Source organism: Aethalodelphis obliquidens, unplaced genomic scaffold, assembly GCF_003676395.1.
Source record: "Aethalodelphis obliquidens isolate GAN/ISIS:26980383/991018 unplaced genomic scaffold, ASM367639v1 scaffold27, whole genome shotgun sequence".
Classification (NCBI taxonomy): Eukaryota; Metazoa; Chordata; class Mammalia; order Artiodactyla; family Delphinidae; genus Aethalodelphis; species Aethalodelphis obliquidens.
In genome coordinates, this window is record NW_020837971.1 from 19,918,225 (window position 1) to 19,934,810 (window position 16,586).

Here is a 16,586-nt window from a genome sequence, read left to right on the forward strand (position 1 = left end):
GTTTTTATTTCCATTACTCTAGGAGGTGGATCAAAAAAGATCTTGCTGTGATTTATATCAGAGTGTTCTTCTTATATTTTCCTCTAAGAGTTTTATAGCGTCCATTCTTACATTTAGGTCTTTAATCCCTTTTGAGTTTATTTTTGTGTATGGTGTTAGGGAGTGTTCTAATTTCATTCTTTTACATGTAGCTGTCCAGTTTTCCCAGCACCACTTATTGAAGAGACTGTCTTTTCTCCATTGTGTATCCTTGCCTCCTTTGTCATAGATTAGTTGACATAGATGTGTGGATTTATCTCTGAACTTTCTATCCTGTTGCATTGATCTACAGTCCTGTTTTTGTGCCAGTACCATACTGTTTTGATGACTGTAGCTTCATAGTATAGTCTGAAGCCAGCAAGCCTGATTCCTCCAGCTCTGCTTTTGTTTCTCAAGATTGCTTTGGCTATTCATGGTCTGTTGTATTTCCATACAAATTGTAAATTTTTTTGGTCTAATTCTGTGAAAAATGCCATTGGTAATTTGATAGGGATTGCATTGAATTTGTAGATTGCTTTGGGTAGTATAGTCATTTTCACAATATTGATTCTTCCAAACAAAGAACATGGCATATCTCTCCATCTGTTTGTGTCATCCTTGCTTTCTTTCATCTGTGTCTTACAGTTTTCTGAGTACAGGTCTTTTGCCTCCTTAGATAGGTTTGTTCCTAGGTATTTTATTCTTTTGATGCAATAGTAAATGGGATTGTTTCCTTAATTTCTCTTTCTGATCTTTAATTGTTAGTGTATAGGAATGCAAGAGATTTCTGTGTCTTAATTTTGTCTTCTGGAACTTTACCAAATTCATTGATGAGCTCTAGTAGTTTTCTGGTAACATCTTTAGGATTTTCTGTGTATAGTATCATGTCATCTGCAAACAGTGACAGTCTTACTTCTTCTTTTCCAATTTGGATTCCTTTTATTTCTTTTTTTTCTCTGATTGCTGTGGCTAGCACTTCCAAGACTATGCTGAATAACAGTGGCAAGAGTGGATATCCTTGTCTTGTTCCTGATCTTAGAGGAAATGCTTTCAGTTTTTCACCATTGAGAATGATATTTGCTGTGGGTTTATCATATATGTCTTTAGTACATTAAGGTAGCTTCCCTCTATGCCCACTTTCTGGAGAATTTTTATCATAATGGGTGTTGAATTTTGTCAAAAGCTTTTTCTGCATCTATTGAGATTACCATATGGACTTTATTATTCAATTTTTTAATATGGTGTATCACAATCCTTGCATGTTTGAGTTAACTCCCACTTGATCATAGTGTATGACCCTTTTAATGTGTTGTTGGATTCTGTTTGCTAGTATTTTGTTGAGGATTTTGTGTCTATGTTCATCAGTGATATTGACCTGTGATTTTCTTTTTTTTGTGATATTTTTGTCTGGTTTTGGCATCAGGGTTATGGTAACCTCTTAAAAAGTGCTTGGGAGTGTTCACTCTTCTGCAATTTTTTGGAATAGTTTGAGAAAGATAGGTGTTAACTCTTCTCTAAATGTTTGCTAGAATTTGCCTGTGAAGCCATCTGGTCCTGGACTTTTGTTTGTTGAAAGTTTTTAAATCACAGTTTCAGTTTCAGTGTTTGTGATTGGTCTGTTCATATTTTCTATTTCTTTTGTGTTCAGTCTTGGAAGTTTCTACCTTTCTAAGAATTTGTCCATTTCTCCTATGTTGTTCATTTTATTGATGTATAGTTTCTTGTAGTAGTCTCTTATGATCCTTTGTATTTCTGTGGTGTCCATTGTAGCTTCTCCTTTTTCATTTCTAATTTTATTGATTTGAGTCCTCTCCCATTTTTTCTTGATGAGTCTGGCTAAAAGGTTATCAATTTTATCTTTTCAAAGAACCAGCTTTTAGTTTCATTGATATTTGCTATTGCTTTCTTCATCTCTATTTATTTCTTCTCTGATCTTTATGATTTCTTTCCTTCTACTCACTTTTGGTTTTGTTTTTTCCTCTTTCTCTAGTTGCTTTAAGTATAAGGTTAGGTTGTTTATTTGAGATTTTTCTTGTTTCCGAGGTAAGATTGTATTGCTATAAACTTCCCTCTTAGAACTGCTTTTGCTGTGTCCCATGGATTTTGGGTTGTCATGTTTTTGTTGTCATTTGTCTCTAGGTATTTTTTCATTTCTTCCGTGACCCATTGATTGTTTAGTAACATATTGTTTAGTCTCCATGTGTTTGTGCTTCTTACAGTTTTTTTTTTCCCTGTAATTGTTTTCTATTCTCATAGCATTGTGGTTGGAGAAGATGCTTGATATGATTTCAATATTCTTAAACTTACTGAGGCTTGATTTGTGACCCAAGATGTGATCTATCCTGGAGAATGTTCAGTGTGCATTTGAGAAGAAAGTGTATTTTGCCGCTTTCAGATGGAATGTCCTATAAATATCAATTAAGTCTCTTTTGTCTAATGTGCCATTTAAGGGTGGTGTTTCCTTATTTATTTTCATTTTGGATGATCTGTCCATTGGTGTAAGTGGGGTGTTAAAAGTCCCCCACTATTATCGTGTTAATGTCAATTTCCCCTTTTATGCCTGTTATCATTTGCCTTATATAATGAGGTGCTCGTATTTTGGGTGCATATATATTTACTTGCTATATCTTCTTCTTGGATTTATTTCTTATAAATCTTTGCTATGCCACACATTGGTCTGTGACCCCATGGGAGTTACTTAAGTCATCCAGTCTGAGTTTTCTTGACTTTAAATAAGAATAATGTAAGGATAACAATTATGAAGATTAAATAAGATTATACGTATGAATGGTTTGTCCAGCAAGCGGCACAAAGAATAAGTAAAATAAGTCAGAGAACATATTATTATGTGAATTCAGATCAAACTGGTGTGAGTTACACCAAGGGCCTAGACGTCATCTTGTTCTTCCATGGAACTGGCAAGTTATTTCCAAGAACATTTCACAGAAGAAGTTAGGAAAATCAAGTCAGCACTGGACTAGTAGTATCAGGAATCAGATGCCTGAGATAAGTACAAAGCTGGAAACATGATACAAGAAAACAAGGAAGTCAAGGAAGAATACAAGATACAAGGAAGCCAAGACATAGCAGGATGTGGAAGTGTCATGAAACGAAGTTCAATGTGAGATAGTTCCTAAAGCCAGCAAAGGCTGTGAATAAGCCAAGGATGCTGAGGGCTGGCTCTCACAGGATGTGGTTGTGTGCCATGATTGAGAGTGGGTAGGCAGGTATCAGACCAAACTAGCCTGATATATAACAACATTGACTCTTTTGTACTATAGGAAACAAATGGTAAGAAAATAATTTTAATAGACTCTCAGCAAAGCGCAGTAGCATTGAAGCATTTTAGCCTTTAAAACCCAAGGCAATTTTCAACATAATTTGTTGTTATCTAAACTGTGTTCTTTAGAGTGCCAGGATTCAACACAGACACATCAAGGACAAATGTGAGAGCAAGACATGACACTTACATATTTCAGAATAACATTGAGATTGCACATCTGGAGAAACACATGACATAAAAATCAAAGCCTTCCCACCATTGGCTTTTGACTGCATCAGTCTCCCTGACAGGGCTATCTAAGTTATTATATTTCTGACTGGTTTGTTTGCACAAAAGAGCATGATACAGTCACTCTACCAACAATTTGCTGGTCCTAGGACCATCATTCTACAACTTGTCTCTTCCTGATTCCTGAGGGCTGAGCCATATTTACATTACAGTTCAACATCTATTGTGAGCATATTTTTGTAATATAACCTTTGAGAACCAAAATATACAATTATTTTAAAAATATTAGTCCAAAACAAGCTTTAAAATATGAAATATTATGCTATGCTTTATTCTAGGATTTTTTTTTTCTAAGCTTATACCAAAATTTCCATTTTGCCTTTTAAAAACGTAACTAGTTGTGGCATTTGGGCTCTTAGTTGCAGCATGTGGGATCTAGTTCCTTGACCAGGGATTGAACCTGGGCCATGCTGCAACTAAAGATACCGTATGCCACAACAAAGGTCCTGCAGTTGGCAATGAAGATCCTGCATGTGGCAATGAAGACCACGTGCAGCCAAATAAATAAATAAATAAATATTTAAAAATATATATATATACATCTAATTGGGTTTTTGAATCTAATAATTATAGTTTTTGTTGTGGTCATTATTTTGAAAACAAGGAGACATCTTGCTCTTTATCACTATGATTTTAATATTTGCTTAATGTACTTAATGCACTTAAATTCTTTGTGAAAAGGTAACAATTATTCAGAAAAATATATTAAGACTTAAGTAATTTCTTAGAATTATCTTAGAACCATGTTAAAACCATTTTTTCAAAAAATGTATAATTTAGGAAGAATTAGATTCCTTTTCAAATTTCAAAAGTGGTAGAGAAGAAAAGAAAACATACTGGAAAAAATATTTCAGTTCTAAATTAAGGCAGTCACATTTTTCATAAGAATATACAGAAGACATGACAGCAGGCATCCCTCTCAACCTACTTTCCCATCTTTCAAAATTTCACTAGAAACCAATGTGAATTTTTGGATAATTACATATGTTATATATTTTTTAAAAATATATTTTCCATTCTTTTGAATAATTTATAGAAAAATAATTTAAAGATAAAACAATAAAGAAAAAACAATGCCACTTCCTAAGTTTACCTACAAATATGCCTTTAAACTGTGTTTCTTAAAATTCCCCAGAAAATGACTTTGCTTGATTCACAGCAGAATCTAGATAGAATAAACTTATTTATCAATAAGATTAATGATGTTCATAATCTGTCACCTCTCAGCTTTTCCCCTAATCTCACCTACAAATCACAGGCAAGCACAGAATTCCATAAGCCATAACACGTCTTTAGGGACGAAATGTGCTAGTCACACAGCACCATTTACATAATATTTTCCCTGGGGATTTTGTGGTAGGTTTATCATGAGCACTTAAAAATAAATGTTTAAATCTATTATTTGTTATGTATTATCTGTGATGTGGAGTCACTTTAAATCTTTTTCTTAACTGATCTTGAATGACTTTGTCTTAGAATTTAAAATTTTTAAAAGGACTGTGGTCCACAGATGGATTTTGGGCTTCAGCTGATCACGAGCATTTTTATTTGCATTTCAAGGACTTTGAATAGATTGTAAACACAGAATTCTTCCTATTATTGTTACCAAACCAAACTTGGGTCCACTCACCTGTGCACAGTAAAGTCAATTTACTGACATTGAGTTGTGAAAGAAAGTGCAGCTTTTACCACAGGGTGCCAAGCAAGGAGTCCATTGCAGCTAGTGGTCAAAACACCAGAACCCCCTGACAGGTTTCAGCAGGCATTTTTAAAGGCAAAGTGAGGGAGGGGCATCCCAAGGTATGTGATCAGCTCGTGAACAGTTCTCTTGTTGGTTGATGGTGAGGTAACAGGGCAGTGTCACAGGGGTTAAAATTATCAATCCTCAGGTACCAGTAGGTCTGGGAGCTATCGCTCATGGTCATCTAGTAGTTAATTTCTTCCATCTGGTGGGGTTTTGGTATCTGTAAAACAACTCAGGAAATGTTCATCAGCTACTATTATCTAAGAACTTCAGAGAGGAGATAAAGCAGAGGATATGGAGGATAGGTCTATCCTGGGAAGGCCCCATAGGGCCCTGTTTGGTTACATTATTATTATTTTAGCTTATGCTTTAATAAAGTGATGTTAGTAACTGTGTTAATTCCACACACAAAAAACTTTAAATATCTTAATATTCTTTAAAAAGAAACATAAGCATAATTACCTTTTATTGTTTTAATTCTCAGTGTAAGTTTTGAGTTAATTGTTTTAAATAGTGAAAAATGTATCATGTAATATTTAATAAAACTAATTTTTGAAGATGAAAATTAAAATAACTCATACTGAAATAGTTTTCAAAAAATGGCCATAGTCAGGCATAATAATCTTTGCAAGATTTATATATATATTTTTGTTTGTTTGTTTGTTTGTTTTGCGGTACGTGGGCCTCTCACTATTGTGGCCTCTCCCATTACGTAGCACAGGCTCCTAACGTGCAGGCTCAGCGGCCATGGCTCACGGGCCCAGTCGCTCCACGGTATGTGGGATCTTCCCGGACCAGGGCACAAACTCGTGTGCCCTGCATCGGCAGGTGGACTCTCAACCACTGCACCACCAGGGAAGCCCTATAATTATGTTTTTAATGCTGAGTTATTTTATTATAAAAGTAACACTTATTTGCCAAATGGTCCATTGATCTTATCCATTTCTGACCAAGTGGTAACATTTCATTTTGAAATGTTTAGGAGGAGTTATTTTTATGTATAACATTTAAACTATTTTATCTGTATTATTATCCTCTTGTAAAATTTGGTAATATCCACACTCTAAAAGAAAAAAAAAATGTGAAATCGAAGTATAAAACAAATTGGCTCATCTTAGTCTTAATTATTAGAAGAAAAGACTATTTACTCTTTGAAAAGTAGTTTGTTAAATCATTGAGACCCTGTTACCGAACTCAGGTTCAACTTCTTGCTGCTCAAAATCCAATAACTGAAGAGGCAAGTGTCAGTAGAAAGGAAAGATACTTTAATCAGAATAGTCAGCAATCTGGGGAGAAGGAGGACTCCTGTCCAGAGACCAGCTTTGAAGATTCTGCTCAGCCATGAAGGTTTTTAAAGGGAGAAAGAGGGGAGAATCTCAGTGAATCATTGAAGCAGGAGGTTGGGTTCTGCATCATTCTTCATTGAGTGAAGACTGGCTCACTCTTTCTTCAAATGTTATCTTTCCTGTGTGACATACCTGTTGGTTTGCTAAGGGGGCTGTTGAGGGTAGAGAGCTAGTCATTTTTTAATTGATTAGTTCTTTATTCTTACTTCTTTTTGTCTAAGAAAATAACAGGCTAGACAAGGTATGGTATATATTTAGAACAACATAGGTTAGGAGTTAGGATAAACTGCCTAGTAATCTCATTGCTATAATTAGGTTCTGTAAAGGTTAGAGGGGAACAAAAATGTGCAAACAGGAAAGGGTCGAAAGAGCTGCTTTGAATTCCCCACTGTCAAACATCATTTCATTTCTATGGGACTAGATGTGAAAGTCCATCTTCTGTAACTTCTTCATGCTGACAAAGGGTGCCATATTCTCCGAGTGGAAGATGTCAACATGGGTCTGTAGCATCTCTTTGCTGACAATTTTAGAGCAAGTTACACTTATTTTGAAGTCCACAAAGATATATTTAGATTATTATGAGCAATAATGTTAATTCCCTTCTCTTGAGACCAGTTTTTGGAAGTGTGCTAGCTATACATTCAGTGCTTCTCAAGATGGAGCACCTTATGTCATGGTTACAGTCTGGTCATCATGCAATTACCTTTTTTCTCCTCTGGTAGCAGTTATAGTATCTGTAAAACAACTCATGTGTGTGCATCAGATACTGAGTCTGTGACTTTATTGTCCTAATCTTTAACTGCTCAAGCCTTCTCTTTTGTGACTCAGGGAGGCCTTGGAAACTTCAGTTTTTCTACAAACAAGAGGCAGGGGACATAGAAGGGCTTTTGTACTTGTGGAACCCCTGCAGGGTTCTGCTCAGTTCCAACCCTACTGGCCAGGTAATTGTTATTAAGGATATCAATAATTTCATGAGGTTTTTTGAGGTGTCCTGGGATCCTAGAGTGGAGAAGACTCACAAGGAGTAGAGAACTATGTTTCTTCAATCTGCTCTGGGCTGCAGAGCACCACCTGCAGTCCTGCTTCAAAGAGGAGCACAGCTGCTACATGGACATGGTGGTCCCACTCATTGAAATTACTAGTTGTAAAATAATGAAAACCTACTTTTCATTATAATCTTATATCTTCCAATATATTAGTACACCAATAAGGACAGCTTTGGTTGTTTACTATTTACTAATACTTCTTCTTAGAAGACTGGATTTCTGATGTCTTAAAATTAGGCACCAAATACAGAATGCTAGTTAAATTTGAATTTCACATCAACAACACTTTCTAAACTTTTAGTATATTTCAAATATTGTGTGGGTCTTACTTACCCTCAAAAAATGTTTGTCTGCTTATGTTTATTTGTTAAGGCTGGCAACCCTATCTTCAAATACATACACTGGGAAGAAAAACTCTTTCTCTACTGATGTAGATCTGACAATAGACAGATTAACAGAGAGAAGCTTATTAAGTGCGTGGCAGCACTTGGACGAAAAGGCTCCCTGAACAGTCAGGGATGAGGGCTTATATGCCAATTTAATAGAGGAAAGGGACAGGGTAGGGCTTCTATGGGATAAAAATAAGATTTTTAGGGGGCACAATTGGGCTTTTAGGGGAACAAATAGAGGGTAGGACAGTTTGTGGTAATGTTTGTTTATGCACTTTCTCATCCCTGTGCTAATGGTCAGACTCCTTCTTGTCTGGAAGGAGGCTATATATATATAGAGGCTACATATATAGAGAGATATACCAAATTCTTACTGTGTGTATAATGCTTATGTGCATTAATGCATCTATTCCTCACAATGGATTTATAAGGTTTGTACAATTTTTATCTTTATTTATTTATTTATTTAGTGAAACAGTGAAACATAAGGAGAATGTCACTTGATTAAGTTCACACAGCTAGGAACCAGAACTTAAAGATTCAGAAACTTCTCAACCTGTCCCTAATCAACTACCACAGCAGAAACCAGTGTTAGCAGGGCAGACAGCAGCCACCTAGAGCCTTGGAGGTGCAGTTCTTATCCTGCAGAGCCTTGGGGTTGTGACCCATGCCTGAAGGAGCTACAGAGACAGGACTGCCACACTAATGGACCCTGAAGGTGGGGCCATCATCCCAGAAGGCAGGGCATCAAACCAAAGGGGAATAGTCTTATGTTTAAGATCTAAGATATTTGCCTTACCTGGCACCCATTTTCTTCCTTTTGATTTCTTCCTTTTGAGGTAGGAATGCTGTCCCTTTCATTCTGGACATACACAAGTTATCTGACTTCACAAGGTCACAGATGAAAGCGGAATTTTTCTTCAGGATAAGTGAAATGTCGTGTCACCCATATCTGATTTAGATGATATTTAAATGATGCTTTGAACTGTAGACTTTAGAGTTGATACTAGACTGGGTAAGATTTTGGAGGCTGTTGGAATGGATGGAATGTATTTTTCAAGCGAGAAAGACATAAATTTTGGAAGGTCAAGGGCAGAAACTTATAGACTAAATATTTGCCCCCGTGAATTCATATGTTGAACTTTAACCTTCAATATACAGGTATTTGGAGGTGGTGCCTATGGGACATAATTATTGTTAGATGAGATCATAAGGGTGGTTTCCCCACGATGAGATTAGTGTCCTTATAAGAAGAACAAGAAGGACCAGAGTTCTCTCTCTCCTGCATGTGAAGATACTTCCATAAGAAGGCAAGCCAGGAGGAGGGCTCTCATCAAGAAACAAATCCATCAGCACATTGGTCTTGGACTTCCCAGGCTTGAGAATTATGAGAAATAAATGTGTGTGCTTTTAAGCTACTCCATCTATGTTATTTTGTTATAGCAGCTTGAGCTATATATGCTTTAGTGTATTGACACCATTTGAGATATTTGTCTGAGACATGATAGCAGGAAATGATTTTAAAAAGAGTCTGTTCAGATACTATTTGGCTTTTGAGAGGGGAAACAAAACAAAACAAAACAAAAAAACAAACAACAGCAACAACAAAAAATACACTGAACATCATTAGCCTCTAGCCAGGCTAACTAAGGAATAAAGAAAGATGATAAAAATAAATGATATCAGAAATCATAAAGGAGACATCACTACCGTTCCTATGGACATTAAGAGGAAAATAAAGGAGTACTATGAACAACTCTAAGCCCACAAATTTGATAACCAAGATAAAATAGACCAACTCCTTGAAAGACACAATCTGCTGAAATTCACACAATAAGAAACAGACAATCTGAATAGGTCTATATCTATTAAAGAAATTGAATCAACAATTAATAACCTTTAAAACCAGAAGATACCAGACCAATATGGGTTCTCTGGTGAATTCTACTGAACATTTAATATCTTATCATGAAATATAAGATATTTAAGTTATGGGATATCAAACAGAAGGGTAAACACAAAGTACTATACCTTTTCTTCTTTGGAAGGGGTTAGTGTGATTCAGTTGTACAAAGGATAGCTATATCATATTGGACAGAATAATGACCTCGTTATTGTCTTTACTTAAACATTAAGTATGTTTTAAGGAGATGCATATGAGTATCGAGTTGACAACAGGTGGTCATGTGATGGTTAATTTTATATGTCAACTTGACTGGGCTAAACAAAGTAGAGAGCCCAAAAGTTGACTTGTACAAAAAGGGTTAATCGATTTTTAACAAAGGAACAAAGATAACTCAAGGGAGAAAGGATAGTCTTTAAACAAATGGTGGTGAAGCAACCATATATCCATATTCATGGCAGTAGATTTAAATCCATATCTTACAATTTATATAAAATTAACTCAAAATGGATTATGACCTAAATATATGTAAATGATAAAACTGTTATTAGAAAACAGGAGAAAATATTTGTATCCTTAGGTTAGGTTAGGCAATGGTTGTAAGCTGCTACACTGTGACACAATTCATGAAGGAAAAACAATGAATAATTAGATTTCAAAAAATTAAATAAAACTTTGATCTGTGAAAGACACTGTTAAGAGAATGAAACAAAAGGCCACAATCTGAGAGGAAATATTGAAAGTCACATTAGATAAAGAATTTGTAACCAAAGTATTTAAAGAACTTCTAAAATTTAACAAGGAGATAAAAACTTTTGAAAAAATGGGCAAATAATTTGAACAGAACAAAGAAGATACACAGATAACAAATAAGCATGTGCAATGATGCCTGACATCATTAGTTACTAGGAATGTGCAAATTACAACCACAATGAGATACCTCTACACACTTTTTAGAGCTGCTAAAATTAAAATTATTGACAGTATCAAATGTAGACAAGGATGCTGAGACCTGGAAATCTCATACATTGCTGGTTGCAAAGAAGAATGCCATATCCACTTTGGAAACTACTTCAGTAATATTTAAATAAAGTTAAATGCATACTTATCATATGACCCATCATTGCCACTTCTACATATTTCCCCAGGAGAAATGAAAACTTATATTTACGCAAAAGATTGTAATGAAAATTCATAATAGCTTACATATAATTGCCAGAAACAACATAAATGTTCTTTAATGGGTAAATGGACAAACTGTGGTACATTCGTACCATGGAATACTATTCAGCAGTAACAAAGAACAAACTGCTGATATATGCAACAACATGGGTTAATCTTAAATACATTATACTAAGTGAAAGAACCCTAGACTCAAAAGGCTGTATACTCTGTGATTCCATTGGATGACATTCTGAAAAATGGCAAAAGTAGAGAGACAGAAGTTGCCAGAGGTGATGAAGTGGGGTGTACAATACAAAGGCTTAGTGGGAGGGAGTGAGGGAACTGTTCTATGTCTTGACATGGTAGTGATTCCATGATTCCATGTATTTGAGAGGACCAAAAAGTATTAATTTTACATTATGTTCATGAAAATAAAATAATAATTTTATAAATGGGTGCATGGGAGTCAAAAGTTTATATCATTTAAAAATCCTTGTCAGTGTCAATACCTTGGAAAAAAGTGGGAGCATTATAAGGAAGCACAGTCCACTAAGCTGTACACTCGATCAGCACTGCAAGGTTTTCAAATGTTTTCAGATTTTCTTTCTCTTTGACATCAAGAATATTGTTTGAGTGCTCCCCAATATATAGGATAAATGATCAGATATACTTCACATGGTTTAAGCACTTTACTTCATAAGAGGGAGACTAAAGACAAGTTTTTTATTTAATGAGGAGAGGAGGGAGAAAATGTCTTCTAATGGTGAATCCTTTTCTAAAATAAAGTAATGAAGTAAATAGAATAAAGGAAACCACACTTCCTAATGATATTTTTCAAAGTATTGCATATTCTAAATTTTCTGTAATGCACATCAGTTACTCTTACAAACATAAAAAATTCACATTTATTTTGATAAAATAACACTTCTATGTAAAATAGGACACTTACTGCTTTGTTTCAAGTCTTACTATTAATAAGGCATGTGAAAATGAGATTTCTGATCCTTTAGGCACATCTTGCCTTATTGCTTAACACTGAATCCCACATATATCTATCCTTTAAAGTATTCTGTTTTATAATCTATCACCTACAAATTTGAATGTAAATTATTTTACTTTAGAACAATGTATAATGATATATCTCTCAGAGGATAGCTTTTGTGCTTCTACTATGTAAAAATATTAGCTTGCTTTTGACTTTTAAAAAGTTTTAGCATTTCCTCCTCTATCTACATGGCAAAAATTCTTCAAAATCAAAAATTATAAAGCTGAATTTAGCGAATATTCAGTAAGAATGAAGAGTGATCTGGAAACCTAATTTCATTTAGGAAAGTAAAATGTAAAGTTTTGCTATAAGTTGTAACATTGTCAAACTTATATTGAAAAGGATGTCTGGTCTGTTCTGTGTCCACGGACAAAGGACTGTGCAGTGTTGTCCTCAGAGCACAGTGGATATCCTCTTTTTAAAATTATAGTATGATCCATCACTGCTGTTTTTTTTATCTCATTGCGATCCAGCATTTTAGAGAATATATATTAAATAAGAATTCATGATCTTCAACTTCAATAAGTACTTTCTGCTAATCAATGTGTAAGATTCAATTTCACAAGCTATATGGGTTTTTATGATAAACTGGACTGTATCACAGGAAATGACCATTTTTTCAATAAGAAAATAAGATATCCTAATGGATTCTAATTTGTTACTCTATATAAAATAACTACTGATTTTCAGACATATACAGTCAATGTAATTTAACCATTTTGCTGATGAAGAAGGCATTTGAAACTTCACCTGACCATTGAACAATGTAAGAGTCAGGGACACTGACCCTAACAGTGTAGTTGAAAATCCATGTATAACTTTTCACTCCCCCAAAATTTAACTACTAATAGCCTGTTGTTGACCAAAAGCCTTACTTGAAAACATAAATAGCCAATTAACACATATTTTCCATGTTATATGTATTATATATTATATTCTTACAATAAATTCAGAGAAAAGAAAACGATTTAAGAAAATCCTAAGGAAGAGAAAATATGTTAACAGTACTTACTGTATTTATCAATACCATATGTTTACATCATCTACTTCCAAAACAAATAATCTGTCAGTTCATATGTCAATATTGTCTTATATGATACAGAACATCATAGATGTTCTACATATTACTGATACAGAACATCATAGATGTTATACATATTACTAACACTGGACATCAAAAGTGAAAAGATAATGTGAGGAAGAAATTCATATTTATTTAGAGGTATAACAATTTATGTATTGATAATGTAGAAGTACCAGTCATTGCTTTATGTTATCTGAGTGTAACCCATACAATCACTTTATGATAGACTAGCCTATATACTAATGAATGAGTCATTATAAATTTTTTGTGGCATACAGTGTTATATACATAATGTAGTATTAGTATCGGAAACATTGTTACTTTTCCATTGAAGTATAGTCGATTTACAATATTATATTAGTTTCAGATGTACAGTGGAATGATTTGATATTTTTATAGGTTATGCTCCAGATAAAGTTATTATAAAATATTGGCTATATTCCTTGTGCTACACATCACATCCTTTTAACATGCATTTTAAACCTAGTAGTTATACCTCTTAATCTTATCCACTTGTTTTGTCCCTGTACCCACTCCACTCTCTGCTGGTAACCACTAGTTTGTTCTCTGTATCTGTGAGTCTGTGTCTGTTTCGTTATATTCATTCATTTCATTTTTTAGATTACACATTTAAATGAAAAATACAGTATTTATCTTTTTCTGTCTTACTCATTTCGCTAAGCATAATACCCCTCAAGTTCATGTATGTTGTTACAAATGGCAAAATTTCATTATTTTTTTATGGCTGAGTAATATTATATATATATATATATATATATATATATATATATATATATATCTCACATCTTTATTCATCTGTTGATTTAAGTTGCTTCCATATCTAGTCTATTGTAAATAATGCTGCTGTGAACATTGGTATATGGAACATATATCTTTTCAAATTAGTGTTTTCATTTTCTTCAGATAAATACCCAGGAGCTGGATCGTATGATAGTTCTATTTTTAATTTTTTTAAGGAAACTTCATACTGTTTTGCATTTCCATAGTGGCTGAACCAATTTATATTCCCACCAACAGTGCACAAGGGTTCACTTTTCTCCACATCTTCACCAACATTGTTATTTGTTGACTTTTTTATAAGGCCATTCTGACAGGTGTGAGGTGATACCTCTTTGTGGTTTTGATTTACATTTTCCCGATGATTAGTGATATTGAAGATCTTTTCATGTGCATGTTGGCCATCTGTATGTCTTCTTTGGATAAATGTCTATTCATTTCTTCTGTTTAGATTTTAACTGAGCTGTTTTTTTTTTCTTTATATTGGAGTATAGTTAATTTACAATGTTGTGTTAGTTTCAGGTGTGCAATAGAGTGATTTAGTTATACATATTCATATAACTATTCTTTTTCAGATTCTTTTCCCATATAGGTTATCTAAAAATGAGTTGTTTGTTTTTTTGATATTGAGCTGTATGAGTTCTTCATGTATTTTGGATATTAACACATTTATCAGACATGTCATTTGCAAATATCTTTACCCATTCAATAGGTTCCCTTTTTCTCTTTTTGATGGTTTCCTTCATCTTGCAAAAGATTTAAGTTTAATTAGGTCACACTTGTTTTTTTTTGTCTTTTGTTCTCCTTTACCTTCCTTGAGAAGACAGATCCAAAAAATATTGCTAAAATCAATGTCAAAGAGCATATTGCCTACTTTTTTAAAGAAGTTTTATGGTTTAGGTCTCACGGTTAGGTCTTTAATTCATTTTGAGCTTATTTTTGTATATGGTGTGAGGATAGTTCTAATTTCATTGCTTTGCATATGGCTTTCCAGTTTTCCTAGCATCATTTATTGAAGAGACTCTCTTTTCTCCATTGTATATTCTTGCCTCCTTTGATGTGGATTAATTGACTATATGTGCATGGGTTTATTGCTGGGATGTCTATTCTTTGGGAGTGGGGTATGGGCTCTTTATTCTTCTGCATTGATCTATGTGTCTATTTTTGTGTCAGTATCATTTGTACACTAGATTTGTAGTGTACTCTGAAGTTAGGAAGTGTGAAACCTGCAGCTTTGCTCCTTTTCTCTCATGATTTCTTCATTTTTCAGGGTCTCTTGTGGTTCCATACAAACTTTAGGATTATTTGTTTTAGTTCTGTGAAAAACTTTACAGGTATTTTGATAAGGATTGCATAATATCTGTAGATTGCTTTGGGTGATATCGGCATTTTATCAATATTAATTTTCCCAATCAAAGGACATATCTTTCCACTTATTTGTATTGTCTTTAATTTTCTTTGTCAATGTCTTATATAGTTTTCAGAGTATAGGTCTTTCACCTTCTTGGTTAAATTTATCCCTAGATATTTTATTCTTTTTGATGTGATTGCAAATGGGATTGCTTTCTTGATTTCTATTTCTGATAGGTATTAGTATATAGAAATGCAACAGCTTTCTGGATATTAATCTTGAATCCTGCAACTTTACTAAATTCATTTATTAGTTCTAATAGATTTTGGTAGACACTTTAGGGTTTTGTATATATAATATCATGTCATTTCCAAATGACAGTTATTTTACCATCCAATTTAGATGTCTTTACTTCTTTTTCTTGTGTGATTGCTGTAACTAGGACTTCCAATACTGTGTTAATTAGTAGTGGTGAGAGTGGGCATCCCTTTCTTGCTCCTGGTCTTAGAGGAAATAGCTGAAGCTTTTCACTTTGTAGTATAACTTTAGCTGTGGGTTTGTCATAAATGGGTTTATTATGTTGAGGTATGTTTCTCTATAAAACTTTGTTGAGAGTTTTATCATGAATAGATGTTGAATTTTGCCCAATACTTCTTTCCATCTAGTGAGATGACCACGTGTTTTTTGTCCTTCATTTTGTTAATGTGATGTATCATGTTGATTGATTTGTTGGTACTGAAGCATCCTTAAATGCCTGGAATAAATCCTACTTGATTTTAGTGTATCATCCTTTTGATATATTGTTGAAATTCCATTTGCTAATATTTTTGTTGAGAATTTTTTAATCTTTGTTCATCAGGGATATAGGCTTGTCACTGTCTTTTATATAGTGTCTTTGCCTTGCTTTGGTATCAGGGTAATGCTGTCCTTGAGTTTGAGAGTGGTCCCTTTTTTTCAAATATTTTAAATAGTTTGAGAAGAATAGGTATTAACACTTAAATGTTTGGTAGAATTTCACTGTGAAGCTATGTGGTCCTGGACTTTTGTTGGGTGTTTTTTGATTACTGATTCAATTTCAGTACTTGTGATTGCTCTGCTCAGATTATCTATTTCTTCCTGACTCAGTT